Below are 13650 nucleotides of genomic sequence, written 5' to 3'. Positions count from 1 at the left end.
TTCATACATCTTGGCCATTTATGTATGTCTAAATCTCCAATGTTTATTACATATATAGTACTTAGTTATGTCTCCTCTTGTTTTGCCTTGTATCTCTTGTTTTATTTTATTTTGTCTTGTATTCCCAGTTCATTAACAGTTCTGTCCTGCCCTGTTCATGTTTCCCTCATGTATTGTGTACATGTTCTGTGTTCTGCTTTCTGTCCTTCTCTGGTTCTGGGTTCTTCTAGTCTTATCTTGTTTGGTGCCTATTCTAGTCTTACCTTGTTTCTAGTACTGGATACTTATCTGCTTAATATCAGCTCCCGGCATCCACTTAAGCTGCATCAGGGCTCTGGTATGTGGCCACACAAACCCTGGTGCTCAACATCATGGGGTGTGTGGTTACCCTGCACCAGACCCTGATTGTCCATTTCCACGCTGAGACTCCCATCATCATCATCATCATCAAGCATACAGGGGTCCCGATCTTTGGACTTCCACCCGTGACAATTTTAGACCCCTGATGGTGACATTTCTGCTTGGGGTGTGGTGTAAATAGAGTTACATAATACTTATCTGAAGCTGTCACAACAGGTGCCACCATCATCCTTCTTCATCTCCTGAAGCTTTATCGGTCACAAGCCCATATCAGTGCTGTACTCTTGCACATGCGTGAACGTACAACACTGATGTCTATGGAGGATCCTGAAGGACCACGGAGCCTCATGAATATCGCCTTACGATGAGCGAGACTATGTCCGGCTCTTGGCAGCTGTGGGAAGTGGGAACTGACAAAACATGGCGGAAGAAGATCCGTCTTTTGCCAAGTTAGTATTTTTCAATTAGACAAAGTAATCCCTGCTTTGTCTTGTGATATCTTTAGACCATGTTGGCAGCCTTTATGAGAATTCCATAAAGATTTTGTCTCATTAAATGCTCATCAATTTTTTTGTGGGTGATGCATGAGTTATAAATTTAATACGGTTTCAAAAGTATAGAAGATGAAAGAATCAATACAAATGTTTTCTAAATTTTCACCAATGGCTGTATTTTAACGACTATTCAAACATATGTGTTACAGTGTGTAAAATTCAAACTACAGAATTTATGCTGGATATTACCCAGTAAGGACCTTCATGCAGTTTACATTTTTATTTAAAAACCTGTAATAAAATGGGAATTGGGGTTTTATTACATCACAATTCATCATGCTTCTCTTAAAAGGGTACTGACAGTGCCAGTTTTCTAGAATTATACCTCTGAATTATTTAGCAACTACAATCAAAAACAAAGTAAGTCTCAACATACCCACAATGGACAGTGCATTGGAGGAGGAAAAACAGGAACAATGTTTCCTTTTTCTCCTCCTCTCTCTATGCTCCATCTATGCTGGCTGACAAATGCAAAGGTTGTTTTTTTGTTTGTTTGTTTTTTACATTGACTATAAAGATGGATGTGCTCATTTGCAATACAAAAGTAAATATAGTGTTTTAATTTCTTCATTAGATTTTATTTTTTAGACCTCACAAACACATATTTGTTAAATATAAGTGATACTTTAACATAACATTACAAATCCTGGGAAGTGAAGATTTCCTTTTTAACACCTACATTTAGAACGCAGGTGGTGTTTATCGAAAATGAGTGAAAATGTCTCTATTATACAGAGGAAATCAGATAAATAATAGAGGGGTTATTGGCCTCACAGGGGCTTTGAACTATACAGCATCTGCCAGAATGGCTAAAAATCACAGGGTTTAATAGCTTTAATATTACATGGTGTTTATAGTCATTTTGACCTGACCTGGAGATTCTGAGATTTCATGATTAATATGTCTCCTGCCCTACTCTACCCCTTCCTCCCTTCTCGTTCCCTTCTTTCATTCTATCGTTACTTTTCAACTTTCCCCTTTTGCTCTCTTTTCTTTCCTGCCCTTTTTATTGTGAATTACGCTAATGTTTGACTAGTTTGTTCTTTGTTAAAATAAGATGAATGATTTTGCTTTCATTTGAACTTCAGTTTTCTATGTAACATCACATCACACATTCGTGCTAAAATCTCTCATGTTAGTTTGGGATGTAGCTGCTTGACTTTCATCCATAAATTGTAGTTTATTCGCTAAACACAGAATTGTCCGGAACTGAAAAGAGAATTGCTAAATTTGGGCAAAAACTGTTTATTTGTAAAAATTATTCAACTTGTTTAACCTGAGCTTTGCCATTCCATTCTCAGTTCTCTACAAAGTAGCTTTTAGAGAACAAACCCAATGGGAACAGACATACTGAGTGAATTAAATGTGATTTACAAAACAAATTAAAAGAGCTATTAAAATAACTAAAACGTCTTTTAAAATTTATATTTTTTAGGGGAATTCTTAAATTGTAACTGCAAATAATGTGTGCTCACAGCTGACTGTGTTTGACTTGTGGCTATGATTAGACTGAGGTAGGTGTGTCTGGGCTCTGCAATACTGCATTGTAAGCAACGCAGACATCTGGAGTGAATTCATCGCAATTGTCCTCTTTAACTCATAAAATAAAATAACTGGGAGAGCACCAAACTGTTCAAATCTGGCAAATGTATTTTATATTTATTTGGACTAGCCCAGGTTCATTTCTTGGGGATTGCAATTTTATCGAAGATGTAAAATTTAACTACTGCTGTACGAAGAAATAACGTTTTCCTATATTGCCCCCTTCAGTTTTCTATTGCGATGATTGGACCTGGGAGAAATAGGCCACAAGAAAATGTTGGCTGAGCCCCATGGATACTGAAGTCCACAAACATGTGTGATGCCATGGCTTGCCCTCACTGTTGCAGAAGCATGTGGACGTGAGACAGTGTGCTGGTGGACTTTGTAAAATATTCTGGTTTTATTTGAAAGACATTAAAGGGACACTATAGTCACCAGAACAACTACAGCTTAATGTAGTTGTTTGGTGAGTATAACCTGTCCCTACGGGCATTTTTCGGAGAAAAAGCAGTGTTTACATTACAGCCTAGTGACACTGCCAGTGGCCACTCCTCAGACAGCCAGTAGATGTGCTTCCTGGAGCAGTGCTGACATTCAGTGTCTCAACCCTCTGCATAGAGACACTGAACATTCCTCATAGAGATTCATTGATCCAATGCATCTCTATGACAAGATGCTGATTGGCCAGCACTGTGTTTGGCTCCACCCACGCCCCTGCCATACCTCCTTTGCTGAGATCTTCAGAATTGACAATCTCAGCCAATCCAACGCTCTTCCCTAGAAATGCATTTGATTGGCTGAGAACAAGAATTCTGATGATCTCAGCCAAGGAGGCGGATCAGGGGCAGAGCCAGCGCTGGAGTAAATGTAATATTTTACACTAATTAAGGGGACTAAATAGTGTTTCTGATACTATAGGGTGAGGAATATATAGGGTATTCCTTACCTTATAGTGTTCCTTTAAATTCTTTTGCACTTTTAAGATAGAAAACCCGGTGGAACAATATAATGATGTCACCTATAAATAAATATCTATTTGAAATAATCAACAATGGCCACGTCACAGTTCTCTAACATTATTATACAATAGTAAATTTAATAAATCCAATAATCGCTTGTTTGCGAGAATGTCTGACACAGTTGTTGCCTAAGTATTATCAGGGCCAGGTAAGAAGTGAGACAAAATTCGGCTTTGTGCAATAATATTTGGGGGGGAAAAATAAACCCCACAAAGTTTAAATTGAAAACAAGAACACGGAGCATAAAACATTACATTTGTAAAACACCCCTGAAGGGTACACAGCTATTCATTTACCTTGATATATGTATATTGATATAGAGTATTACAGATTTTTCAGTATAGCTATAGTAATTAATTCTAACGAATATTAGTTATGTGGTTTTTCTTCTTAAAACACCTGACAGTCATAGCATTATATTCAATATTTTATTGTTTTAAATAGTCTTTTAAGGTGTTATTTGTACAAAACCTGGATGAAAGTCATATCGCATCCAAGATTATACATTATTATGCAAAGTTAGGGAAATCTAGAAAATAAAAATAGAAACAAAATGGTTTCTTCATGTGGACTCATTTTTGCAACTTTACTGATTAACATCCTAAGACAGAAACAATATATTTTTAAGTATTTAAGTACCTCTTATTTTTAGAGTGTAATGTTGCCTTCATTGAGAAGAAACAATGTTGACAAACGCTATCATTAAACAGCACTAAAACTAAAGAGGCATGCACTATGGGTCCCACTTTATGGTCAAGCCATGAGACATGCTCAGTTACACTTATATATCACATGGGTATATATGATAGAGATTACACATGGCACATGTGCCTGCACGTATGTGACAAATGATATCAACCAGGGATGCCCAAAAGGTAGATCCCCAGATATTGTAGAACTACAACTCCCATGATTCTTTGCAAGTCTTTAGAATGACAAAGCATCATGGAAGTTAGCCTTTTGGGTATCCCTGGCATATATGGTAAAAATGAAAAAGAAAATTAAGTAAATTGTATCTCTTATGACTGATTTTGGTGCAGCATTTTAGTGTGTTGGCAGAGATCCTCTTTCAGCTGCTGATTCACACTTTTCAAACTGCCTTCATCAGACAGGTAGATGCATCAGAATGTATGGCATATGCCATTACAGTGTGTTGCCATCTATACTGTAGCTAAAATATTTATTTAAAAAAGAGCTACATAATTCTAATTTGTGTTCAAGTAATAACTACTATTGAAAGATCATGATTTCTGTCTTCAACACCACAAACGTTGACCACACTACTGCAAAAGTGCCCAAAGAGACATTAACAGTGACAGTATAGGATAATTTGGGCACACCCCTTGCATTCATGGTGTCTACTTGAGCACTTTGAGACCCGCTAAGACAGTTGTTGTACTACACAATCCATCACCATAGTAAAAAGTTCAAGGATCACAGTTTGTAGAGCCCTGATTTATCCTTTCAGTAGACATAATCGTAAGGCATCACATTCCATCATTCCTCTCCTGCAAATGTTTCAAATACAACTGAAAATCATCTCAGGTAAAGCATTAGACAGCAAATGGTACTACTGTACAGGGTTTAAAAAAAAAAAAAAAAATCAGGAAAATGTGACCTATGTAAAACCAAATGAAGCAAATAATGCTAAAATATGAGAGGAGCAATCAGGAAAATTGCAAAGATCCAAGAAAAGTGACAGACTATTTAGAAAGTGCAGCATTGGATATTCAACCAAACTACTAAAGGAGAATAACATTATTTGTTTAACTGACTGAGAGGTACTATTTGGTTTAAAATGTATTAAAGATATATATATATATATATATATATATATATATATATATATATATATATATATATATATATATATATATATATATATATATATATATATATATTTAAATGAGCCTTTCCATAAATGTAAGGAAACATTTCTCACTGTAAATATTCAGTCTCTTAATCTGCATCTTTCCTACATCATCTGTCTCCCTGCATTACACTCTAAGGCTTCCACATTCTCTCTGTATAAAGATTCATTTTATCATTTCACTCTACACTCAAGGCATGTTTTCAACAGTAATCCCCTCAATATTCCATACCTCCCAACTGTCCCTATTTAGGAGGAACAGTCCCTATTTTAGACTCAAATCATTCTGCCCCTCTTTTCTATCCTGATGTCCATGTTTTTCTTAAAACTACAATAAATGTGTTTAGAAATAACTGTGCATATGAAATACATTGGTCTTGTTCTAAATTACATTTTAGTTGCATACATTGTTATTCAGTCACCTAAAATGTCTCCCCCGGCCACACCCCGCTTGCACCTCTAAAAGTAAATGGTCCCTCTCTGTTCATCTGAAATGTTGGTAGTTATGGCATTTCACAATAGCTACATACCATATCCATTTATATAGCAATCCACTGTACCTCACCCTTCATCAATCTCTCTGTATACAGAAGCTTATATTACTCTGTGCAGCAATATATTGCACTTTCCTCTCCACTATATCTGTATATAGCACTGCCTATTGTCAACATAACCTGCATAACACAACTATAAACTATGTAATAAATGTATGTCTCTAATTATTTATATAGTGAGCTACATAGTGCTGCCTATAGCTAACTCACCAAAATTCTCTCTATGCAGTATTAGATATTAAAATTACCATTATTATTATTTTTTTAAAATTATACCTCTCTGTATAGTACTGCATCACCTGAAACCACCCAATATGCCAATATTTAATTTGTTGCAGTTTATTTTTCCTTATCATATCACAATGATTTCTGTATAGGTCTGCTTATTAAATTACTGCCCTATAACGCAACAGTTAGCATCATCTCATCACTCTATATAGAAGAGCATGCCATTATGTCACCATGCATATCACTGTATCACAGCCTACTTCACTGTACCACACTGTTTCCTGTTGTAGGTAACTATGTAAGTATATATCTGTATTCTCTTACTAAATCTTAATGTATAAAACTGCAACCACATCTCAGAGCATTTGCCTCAACATATATTTACAAACGTTTTCTGGATCCAATTTTGATTCCAGGTGGAATCTATAGAATGCCCAGTAATCTCTCACTTTAAGGGGGCATGTTTGATTTGCAGAAATATTTCGTTGTCTGATAACATGCAACTATTTTCCAAAAGTTCTTAGTTATAAAAAAAACATGCCCACACCCCAAGCTCCATTCTGTGACTGCAGACCCCAAGAAATGCCATCTTCCCTTGTTCCCCAAGCATACCCCTGTGCTGGAGTGAGAGCCAGTAACTTGTCAGCTTCAAACTCGTGTGTCTGTCATGTTCTGCTTCAGGAACTCCTTAGAATCTCTGAGTGGGTCTCCTTCCTCTGGATTCTGGCAATGAGAGTGATGAGGGGCTTAGCTGCTGGGATAGAAGGTAGCAGCTCAGGACTGAGAGGGAAATCCAGTCCCTTACAATGCCTGCCCAAATTAGAAGCAGAGTTCAAAATACCCTCCCTCTCTCCTTCCAAACCTGCCCTCCCTCTCCCCCTCCTAAACCTACCCCCCCTTTCTCCTTTTCCAAACTGCTCCCATCTGGCTCCTATCACAAGCTGATGTCACTTACTTTTTTGTTTAACCCTCAGAAAACCTGGGGAACTTTTACATCATATAGCCTACCAGTTCCATAAACTTTTATCCACTTTGCAAATGTGTGACCAGCACATAAACATCTTTCTAGCAGGGCTTACACTGGTGGGATCTGGAAACCTAGAGTTCAAATGGTTAAATGGCAGAGGATATATGGAAATAAAGTCAGCGTTAAAACGAAGTAGCGTGTTATGTACGGGTCATTGCAAATAACATATACAAGATGATTTAGGGTCAAATATATAGATCGTTCTTGTCCATCAAATTCCCCTCTCTCTCTCTTTATTTTGCTGTGTGCTACTTCTACAACTTTAAGTATGGGTGAGGAGATCTCTCCAGAAAGCACATTCTACATTTTGGCAACCACACTGGTTCTGTGCTACTTTGGCTTAAAGTATTGTTTGAATATAGAAAGTTTTTAAAGAAGAAAAAAAGTATTAAAAAAAAACAAACAGGATTTTAAAGGAAAGATGATAATTGAGGCATTCCATTGGCAGTCCAAGTCCGCCTTTCGAAATCTATAGATAAAGGAATGCAGAATGAAGATATTTCTGGGAGATGAAAAAGGTGTGATCAACGCTAAACTGTCATCTCTCAGCTTCCTTTATCAGCCATATGAACTAGCTACTAGTATATCTTAGGCAGGAGCTAAAACTTTTCAGTTTATTAGTTTTCAGTACATAAGGAGAGACTAACACATGTTTTTTTGAAAACTTAGTGAAACTTTTAAATTTCTATATTAATCCTCTATTGTTTTTAAAAGGCAAGAGACTTACACATACTTCAAAACTATTAGTTGGGCTTTTTCATTATTGTTTATATCTCAGAAGTGTGTTTTTTTCTTCTGGTAGCCATTTATTAAAAACACAATTATTATCCCGCAAGTTACTAAGACTATAGTTATATCCTAGACCAGGGGTAGGCAACCTTTTAGCAGCACTGTGCCGATATAGGATTGTGATGTCCCGTAGCGTGCCGATCCTCAGGCCCGTCGCTACCAGGTAAGCTAACCAAGCAATTGCTTGGGGCCACGAGTGGCCTGGGCCCCCAAGCAGGGCCAGCGCTTCCTCTAAGGCTGCAGCCGCGTGAGCACTCTATAGAGAGCCTGAGGCGGCTGCAGCACTGCCTCTCTCGTCACCTCCCCTTCCCTGTAGTGTGGCCGAGCTCCTCTTCCTCCTGTCAGTCTGGCCGGGTACCACGTGGTACAGGAGATTCAGTTTCCTGTTCCCGGCCGGACTGACAGGAAGTGCACCCTGAGCTCGGCCACGCTACAGGGAGGGGGAGGTGAGAATAACATAAAGAGGGAGGGGGGGAGTAATGTCCATTTTGTTTGGGGCCCCCAAATTCCTTCAAACGGCCCTGACGATCCTATATTTTTTAAATTGAGGTGTGTGTGCTGCTGTATTCTGCTTGTGTTATATATACTGTAATTGCTTTGTATCGTTGTATTTGTGCGTATATGAGCTATTATATTGTATATGTTCATTAGTAGTTTATGGTATCGTGTATGATACATATGAATGTGGGCTCTGTATGAGGGCTGCTTGTGGAATTGTGTGTGGGTGGATATGTCACATTGTGTGTTAGGTAGTGTATGGGGGCTTTTTAGGGTTTTGCATGTGAGAGGCTGCATGTGGGATTGTGTGCATGTATGTAGATTGTTAGTGGTGTTGCGTTTGTGGGGATTGTGTGTATGTTTGGGTGTGGGCTGTTCATATTATTTGTATGAGGGGAGGATTATTCTGCAGGTCTGTGGATATCTAGCAGTGTGAGTGGCTTCCCTGGGTTCCACTGGGGACCAGCTTGGGCAGGTACAGGTCAAGGACAGGAGCTGCAACATCAGCTGTGGGCTGCTCTACTACAGTGTGGATTCCCATTCACAAGTGCTAGGAGGAAGTGATCTGTGATCACTTCCTCTAAGTGCTGCAATGCATAAATTGAGGATTGTCCTTCACTACCTCTTTGTATTAGCAGATATCTGAAGTTTCACTGAGACTCCTGATAGGCCAGACCCTGTTTGGCTCTAGAAGCCTTGAGTGCCGTGGAAAGACACCTCGAGTGCCGTGCATGGCACTAGTGCCGTAGGTTGCCTACCCCTGTCCTAGACTGTACCTACAATAGACAATACTCTCTTAAAAATGCCTCTAAAAACCCATTAAGTCATTATGTTGATGCCTGTGATTTTTGTTTTTTTTTCACATTTATATCTGTAGCTGGTTATTTGTAGAAAGAGTAAGAATTAAGATTTTTTTAAATGACAAGTTATTCTAAAATTTTAATTCTCAATTTACTTTTTCTCCATCCAGCTAAAGGGATGCTCTTAGCACCATTCCAACTTTGGTGTATAGATGATAAACTATCGTCTTACTGTTCCATTTTCTGCCATTTTGAGTTCCGTTACTTTGTTTATGCTGATCTTGTCACATCTTCCCTAGTTGAAGCTCACACACAGGGCCAGCGTGACTGCTAGGCAGATTAGACAGCTACCTAGGGTGCACCGACCTGAGGGACGCAATGCCTGGGCAACTGGAAGGAGGGGAGCACCCTACCCATTGCTTCCCTCTTGCAGGCCACAGGAGTTTCTACACCGTTGTCCATGGCTCAGCAACGCTACATGGAGAAGTGAAGTGAGCTGGCACAAGGGAGAGACCAGAGGGGGAGGGGGAGGCACACATAGAACTGGGAGTTGAGGAAAGGCACACAGAGCGCTTGGGTGGGGAGGCACACAGAGGACTGGGGTGGGGAGGCACACAGAAGGCTGGGGGAGTGAGGAGAGGCACATGGAGTGGTAGGGGTGAGTAGAGGAGAAGCATACAGAGGGCTGGGGGTGAAAAGATGCCCACAGAGATTTGAGGGGGGGTGAAGAGAGGCAAACAGAGCTCTGATCGGGGAGGCACACAGAGGGCGGGGGGGGTGAGGAGAGGCACACAGAGGGCTTGGGCGAGGAGAGGCACACAGAGGGCTGGGGAGAGGAGAGTCACACAGAAGGCTGAGGGGGCTCGGAGAGGCACACAGAGGGCTGGGAGGTGAGGAGAGCAACACAGAGAGCTGGAGGTGAGGAGAGGCACATAGATGATCTGGGTGGGGTACACAGAGGGCTGGGCGTGAGGAGAGGCACTCGGAGAGCTGAGGGGTGGTGAGTAGAGGCACATAGAGGTCTGGGGGGAGGAGAGTCACACAGGAGGCTGAGGGGGCTAGGAGAGGCACATAGAGGGCTGGGGGGTGAGGAGAGGAACACAGAGTGCTGGAGGTGAGGAGAGGCATATAGATGGTCTGAGTGGGGTACACAGAGGGCTGGGCATGAGGAGAGGCACACAGAGAGCTGAGGGGTGGTGAGTAGAGGCACATAGAGTTCTGGGGGGGAGAGGCAGACAGAGGGCTGGGGGGGGGGGGGGAAGAGACTCACAGAGGGATAGGGGGAAAGGCACAAAGAGAGCTGAGTGGGGAGGAAGAGGCACACCGAGGGCTGAGAGTGGCAGAGAGGTGCACGGAAGGGCTGGGAGGGACAACGAGACACATTGAGCTCTGGGGGACAAAGAGACACACAGAGGGACTGGGGAGGACAAAGAGACACACATAGGGGCTGAAGGGAGAAGAGAGACACACAAAGGGTCTGGAGGAAGAGACACACCGAGGGGCTTGGGGGAGAAAGAGCCACACAAAGGAGTTGGGGGAGAAAGAGAGACCAAAATGGGCTGGGAGAAAAAAAGAGACACAAAAAGTTGACAAATTTTGTTTTTGAACTTGGGGTTGTAAGAAGCTGGTCTTGCCTAGGTTGCAAAATAGTCTTGCACTGGCCTTGCTAACACAACCTCCTCACACACTTATTAAAAGAAGAGTCTACATTTTCTTTAGCAAGTGCACATTATGTTGCATTTCAGATTTCTTATCCCATGCTCTGTTAATAGTCAGCTAGAATAGTGCAATAGTCTACTGTGTATGATTTAAGTGCAATTAAAAGAGCAGAATATAAAAATTGTCTAAAGTAAACACAATGTGCTGTACAATCTCATTAAAATGAAACCATTTTTTCATGGAGGCTGTGTGAGTCATAAACAGGTGAGGTGTGGCTGGTCTGCATCAACATAAACACAAGGGATTTAGCTCCTGAATGACAACGAATTCAACAGTGATGCTTCAGGGACACATGGCCAATACACCAAAACTGCTTCATTAAGCCACACTTGTTTCTGTGCCTATAGTGTCACTTAGGTATTGAAAAGTCAGTCACTATTTCACAGTTGATACATTATGTTAATTTGATAGTAAGTGAGATGCTCAAGAGGAAAAATATGATCAAATAAATAGACTATGCTAAGAATTATATTAAAAATTACATACAAGCTGCCACATAAATTGGTTTAATATTTACTCCTACAGGCAGATCCTCTTCAGATTTCTTATCCAAAAGAATGTGAGAGAACACTATTTCAATCTTTATGGCCTTTATGACACACAGAACTCTTCCAACATTCCGTCAAGTGAACAAATGGCACAGCACGTAAAGGTATTTCCTTTTAAGTGACCATTAAAGGGACACCGAGGCATCAGAATTACTACAGCTTAATATATTGGTTTAGAGTAAAAGAGGATGTCACTTCAGGCTGAGCTGTGTAAATGCTGCGTTTTCTGAAAAAAGGCACTGTTTACATTGCTGTCTTAAGCTACCTCCAGTAGCTGTCACTCAGACACTAGAAGGTCTTCCTGGATGCAATGCAGAAAAAAATGCAGGGCCAACATTCAGCATCGCCATTGTCTGCATGGAATTGCTGAAAGCAGTGGGCTAATTCTCCCACCCATGTAGCTGGCAATACCCTCGACCCAGTGGCGTACACATGACCCATGGGGCCCCGGTGCGAAAATTGATCCGTGGGCCCCCCCCCCCTTAGCGCTTACTCTGCGCGGGCCAGGGCAGCAACACATGGCGGCGGGCACCTGGTCGCAGGGGTTGCAGGGCTGCGACCGCGGTATTTTCGCCAGTGCATGCAGATGCACACACACTTAAAGGACCACTACAGACACCCAGATCACATCAGCTCAATGAAGTGGTCTGGGTGTCAGGTCCTTCTAGTTTTAACCCTGCAGCTGAAAGCATAGCAGTTTCAGAGAAACTGTTATGTTTCACTGAGGGTTAATCCAGCCTCTAGTGGCTGTCTCACTGACAGCCGCTAGAGGCGCTTCCGCCATTTTAAGACACTGAACGTCCATTGGTAAGCATTGAGTAATGCTTTCCTATGGGCGGTTTGAATGCGTGCGCGGCTCTTGACGTGCATGCGCATTCGGAGCTGAAAGGCGGAGAGATCCCCAGCGCCATGGGAGTCCGGCGCTGGAGAAAGGTAAGTGCTGAAGACACACACTCTCACGAACAAATGCATACACACTAGCTAACAGACACACACATTTACTGACATAGACACACTCAGCGGCAGACATACATACACACTCACAAAACATACACTCTCACTGACAAACACACACTCACTAACAGACATCAAACAGACTCACTAACACACACACACAAACACACTCAGTAACAGACACACAGTAACACACTCACTGACACTCACTAGCAGACACACACACTCTAACACAAACACCAACACTCACACTAACACACTCACACTAACACACACACACACTAACACTCACACACACACTAACACTCACACACACACTAACACTCACACACACACTAACACTCACACACACACTAACACTCACACACACACTAACCTCACACACACACTAACCCTCACACACACACTAACCCTCACACACACACTAACACTCACACACACACTAACACTCACACACACACTAACACTCACACACACACTAACACTCACACTCACACACACACTAACACTCACACACACACTAACACTCACACACACACTAACACTCACACTCACACACACACACTAACACTCACACACACACTAACACTCACACACACACTAACACTCACACACACACTAACACTCACACACACTGTTTTTTTTTTATTTAATCCCCCCAGCCTCCTTACCTTTTGGAGTGCTGAGGGGATTCCCTGGGGTCCAGTGGTGCTGCTGGGCTCCTGGGGGGGCGGTCACCCAGCGGGCAGTCAGGCTGGCCGGTGCGCGAGGGAGCACTCTCCCCTGAGTGTTTCCTCTTCAGCTCCCTCGCGCGCCGCGTAATGATACCGGCGCCGGAAGATGACGTCATCTTCCGGCTCCGGTATCAGTGCGGTGCGCGAGGGAGCTGAAGAGGAAGCACTCAGGGGAGAGTGCTCCCTCGCGCACCGGCCAGCCTGACTGCCCGCCGGGTGTAAGCAGGGCCAGCCTCGGGGGGCCCGGAGGTGGCCGGCTCCTGGGCCCCCCAGGAGAAGAGGCTGGCCCAGTGGCTACATACAGGGTCGCAGGGGCGGCCGGGCCCCCTGGTGGGCCGGGCCCAGTCGCAGCCGCGACCCCTGCGACCCTGGTATGTACGCCACTTCCTCGACCTCATTTTCTCTTATGCATGTACAGTGTCTAATATCTGCAACACTCTATTTCCTCTCTCTG

The 13650-nt window shown here is 42.2% G+C and overlaps 1 protein-coding gene across 1 annotated transcript in view; it reads right to left on the bottom strand.

Moving 5' to 3' along the window:
* COL6A3 (collagen type VI alpha 3 chain) overlaps positions 1 to 6928 on the bottom strand; it is a 132629-nt gene extending 125701 nt beyond the window's left edge. Inside the window, exon 1 of the mRNA XM_063430002.1 lies at positions 6740 to 6928. The gene's annotated coding sequence lies outside the window, so the exon portion shown is untranslated. The remainder of the gene's footprint in view (positions 1 to 6739) is intronic.
* Positions 6929 to 13650: the final 6722 nt, after the last annotated feature.

The sequence above is a fragment of the Pelobates fuscus genome, chromosome 8 (assembly GCF_036172605.1).
Source record: "Pelobates fuscus isolate aPelFus1 chromosome 8, aPelFus1.pri, whole genome shotgun sequence".
NCBI lineage: Eukaryota > Metazoa > Chordata > Amphibia > Anura > Pelobatidae > Pelobates > Pelobates fuscus.
The sequence above is the reverse complement of the archived record's forward strand: the minus strand, read 5'-3'. Positions and strand labels throughout refer to the sequence as shown.